A 5000-nucleotide genomic window follows, 5' to 3' on the forward strand; every position below is an offset into this window, starting at 1 on the left:
ATACATATATATATACAAATGAATACATACATATATATCTATATCTATAAATAGATATGTATACGTATATAAATGTATGTATATGTGTGTGAGTATATATATGCATATGTATACATATATATATATATATATATATATATATATATATATATATATATATATATATACAAACACAAACGCGCGTGCGCGCACGTGCAGTATATTCCAAAGACTTTTCACATCTTCACATCCAACCATGTATAGAGATATAAATATAAAGTGTATGATTAGAACATTAGAGAGAGAGAGAGAGAGAGCGAGCGAGCGAGCGAGAGAGAGAGAGAGAGATAGAGAGCGAGAGAGAGAGCGAGAGAGAGAGAGAGAGAGAGAGAGAGAGAGAGAGAGAGAGAGAGAGAGAGAGAGAGAGAGAGAGAGAGAGAGAGAGAGAGAGAGAGAGAGAGAGAAAGAGAGAGAAAGCAAAAATAAACAGATGGACCAACAGACAAACGGCCACCAGGTCCCGACAAGCGACCAAGCAACGACCCAACTACCAGCAGGTCCTCGTTCGCCTCGTGAACGTCGAACATCGGACATACCTGAGCGTTGGCGAAGGAGACCACGCGCAGATATTAATACCCGTGACCCAAGCCGGAGAACAATCTTTTAATTATATTCCTCTCACAGTTCAAAGTCGTCCTCATTGGAGAGTTTCAGTGATTCTAGACGCAACAGTTATTCGGTAGTAAATTGAGTAGTTTATGGGTTGTCTTGATTACGTAGGTCATTAACGATAAATGAACTGTCACAGGTAGGAAGTGAGTGTCCTTTCTGTCACAGTAACTACAACAATTCTAAAAAAACGATAATGATATTGATAACTTTAGTAAAAAGAATGATGGTGGTAGCAATGGCAATGATAATGATAAGGAAGAAATGGGTATTAAAACATGTAGATGGTAATTGAATGATAATGATATTGTTGATATTATCATCATTACGTTTTTTTTTATTATTATTATCTTTACAATAATTCATCATTATCATTCTTATCATCCTTATAATTATTATCATCATTGCAATTATTATTATCATCATTATTTTTCACCACCATTATTATTATTATTATTATTATTATTATTATTATTATTATTATTATTATTATTATTATTATTATTATTATTATTATTATCATTACTATTATCATTATCACAATAATCATCATCATCGTCATTACCAATATTATCTACATTGTAATCACTTTTTAATAATGATTATATTATGAATATTTTATTGCTATCAATATTTTACCAACCTATTATCATTGTTATAGGATTCATGCCCAGGGCAAGGATTCGTAGGAGCAGCTTATGAATGAACCACATATGCTTATATCTGCAATGTGTGTGTGTGTGTGTGTGTGTGTGTGTGTGTGTGTGTGTGTGTGTGTGTGTGTGTGTGTGTGTGTGTGTGTGTGTGTGTGTGTTGGTGTGTGTGTGTGTGTGTGTATGTGTGTGTGTGTGTGTGTGTGTGTGTGTGTGTGTGTGTGTGTGTGTGTGTGTGTGTGTTGGTGTGTGTGTGTGTGTGTGTTTGTGTGTGTGTGTGTGTGTGTGTGTGTGTGTGTGTGTGTGTGTGTGTGTGTGTGTGTGTGTGTGTGTGTGTGTGTGTGTGTGTGTGTGTGTGTGTGTGCGTGCGCGCGCGTGCAACAGGAACAACGAAGGGAAGGACAAGAAAACACACGAATATGCCGAAGGCCTTTTCGCTATTACTTCGTCAGGGCATGAATTGTGTGTGAGTGTGTGTACGTGCGTGAGTGTGTGTTTATGAGCGTCACTGCTGTTCAGGTATTTTTGCATTCATTCTGATGACACTCTCTAGGACAGATTGCTTTATTGGCGACGAAGAACGCGAAGTAGCAAAAAACTATGTAATATATTTCCTGAATGCTTCACCTCTGCCATGTGCAAGTGCATCCTCGCAATCTTCAAATATTTCTTAGATTGATGGATAATTCTCAAAAGGAGCGTTCGATGATTACATACATGACAATGGCAATTAATCAAGAGGTACATTGCATATCACTGCTACAATTACGTAGGGAAAAGATTCATAGTAGTTGCTATAAACCATAACACTCGTATTTAGCAGACATTAAACCCTATGGTTATCTACGAAAGACAGCCTGGCGTGCCGAATCAAATTTAATTTAATTCCTCATCACACGGTAAAAAAGAAAGAAAGAAAAAAGAAGAAAAGATAAATTGTTCACCAATATCTTTACGTTTCTGTGTCTTTATGTTGGTCTATCGGTCTGACGGGACAATTTTTATTCAAGAACTGTTTCTGAGAACAACATGCTTAATGGGTAGTTATGGGTTATAGGTCTGTTTATGATACTGACGATTCTTGTTGTTATGATCAGTTTGATTCCGAATCTGTGGTTGACAGCTTATGGTGCAGATTACATACTCTTATAATGCATTACCAGTAAGTGAAGCCCAGTGTTTATTAACCAAAGTACAGCACAGTCATAGCCCCAAGAAGAAAAAATGATAATGATTATGACACAATGAACGAAAAAAAAACGGAAAGAAGAGGCCGAATGAAGAGAAGAAGAAGAAGAAGAAAGAAAGAAAGAAAGAAAGAATTTTTTAATCATCTTAAACCTTTTCATCTTTCTTTCTCTCTTCCTTCCCTTTTCTTAATAGCCACAGCCAGGCAGACACTAAACAAACAGCATTATAGGAGAGATTGACACAGATATGAAACAGTAACCAGCAGCGCGAATAACTCCCAATCAGGTTGTTAAACAAATTGATTAATTATTACTTAAACTGTCAGCTGGATGTTGACTTTTATGCTACCTGCACCTGAGCATTTGTCGGTTTATGCAAGCTGTTCATTTTTGATGTTGGTATTGTTGCTGTTGTTATTACTAATGGTGTTTTGGTACAGCCATCATCATTATGGTAATATCAGTTATTATTTTTGTTTTTGCTGTTACTATCATTATTATCATTGCTATTATCATTACTATTATTATGATGATGGTTATTATTATTTTTATTATCATTATTATCATTATCATTATTATCATCATTATTATCAATTATAATTATTGTTATTATTACTATCATTCCTACTATTATTGTTATTATTATCATTATCATCATCATTCTTATTATCATTCCTGTTGTTCTTCTTGTCGTTATTTATATCATTATCATTATTGTTAATGTCATCATTACTATCATTATCATTATCATCATTATTACTATTATCATAATTATCATCATTATCGCTATTATTATCATTAATATTATTATCATTATCGTCATCATCATCATCATCATTGTCATCATCGACATTATTATTATCATTAGCATTATCATTATTATCGTTGTATAATATCAATGTTACCATTATTATAATCGTCAATATTTTGATCATTATTCGCATTATTATCATCATAACTATAATTATTATCATCATTATCAAAATTATCTTATTATTATTATCATTATCATGTTTTTCATACCTGAACGCTATTGCTCTTTTATTTACCTGTTCCTTTTATCTTAATTGTTGTCATTGTTGTTGTAACTTTTATCATTAATGTCATTACCTTTCTCATTTTATTCTATGATCTTTATTATTATCATCATCCTCATGAACGTTATCATTATTATCAATATCATATATTCTCATCATCAATATCATATATTCTCATCATCAATATCATATATTCTCATCATCAATATCATATATTCTCATCATCAATATCATTACCATCATCAAGAGGTGCGTTTTAGCCCAATTTAAATGTCATTAAATTCTAATGTTGATCCGGACCGTGATAAGAATCCAGATATTTTTTTTTTTTTTTTTTTTTTTTTGACACAAGGGGTAACTATTGTAATTGTCAATACCTTTATTACCACCGCTAGGGAGGCTATACTTACGTGCGTCACCAGTGTACGTAAGGAAAGGTCGATTTTAATGTATTTCTTTACGTAGGAATGTCTTTATTGCTTCAGTGACCCTCCTGCCTTGGCGGAGGTATGCGCTCTCTGAATGCGTCTAGCTGGTTCTGAGTTCGTTACTAACATCGCTGTCAACAATGTTGTTATTGTTTTATCATCATCCTTTCCATCATTCCTATTATCGCCATCATTATCATCATTATAGATAAGGGTTTAGTTACTTTAGTTATATTACGCTTATCACTTTCATCATTATCATCACCGCCGTTTTAAACACATTATTATCATGTAATCTATAATTAAATGAGATCTTTCATATCATCATTGTTATCATTGTTAGTGTTATGAATGCCATTAGTGTTATCATCATTGACAATGTGATCATCATCATTATCAATCATTTTCATTGTTTCTGTCATCATCATTTCTATTGTAAGTAATTTCATTTTTTTCTATCGTTATCAGTATGAGTATCATCCCTGTTATCATCACTATTACTATGAATATCATTATCATTATGAGTATCATTATCACCAGTGCAAATGTCATTATCATTACCATCTCGTATTTGTTATCATTACTATTGTTATTTATACTTTCTTTCTTTATCATCATCGTCGTCAATTTTGATTTTATTTTTATCTTTCTTACTATTGTTTTTTCATGATCATTATCATTATTGCAAAGTATTATTATTACTCTCAATATTGTTGTCACTGTTATCATTTTTATTATCATTATCATTATCATCATTATTATTATTATAAATATTATTATTGCTGTAATTATTATAATCATTATTATCTTTATTACAATTATCATTATTTTCATTATACTCATTATTGTCATCACTATTATCATCATCATTACCATGATTATCATTATCATCATCATTATTGTTATTAATATCATCATCATCATTATCATTGATATCATCATCATCATTATTTTTATTAGCATTATTATCAATATAATCATTATTGTTGTTATTGTCATTATCATCATCACAATTGTTATTATCATTATCATTATTGTTATTAT

At 31.7% G+C, this 5000-nt stretch overlaps 1 protein-coding gene across 2 annotated transcripts in view; it reads left to right on the top strand.

Annotated features, from left to right (window-relative positions):
* Window positions 1-5000, top strand: part of LOC113828605 (isatin hydrolase) — a 51440-nt gene that overhangs the window by 784 nt on the left and 45656 nt on the right. The window lies entirely within an intron of this gene.

Source organism: Penaeus vannamei, chromosome 34 (genome assembly GCF_042767895.1).
Source record: "Penaeus vannamei isolate JL-2024 chromosome 34, ASM4276789v1, whole genome shotgun sequence".
Lineage (NCBI taxonomy): Eukaryota > Metazoa > Arthropoda > Malacostraca > Decapoda > Penaeidae > Penaeus > Penaeus vannamei.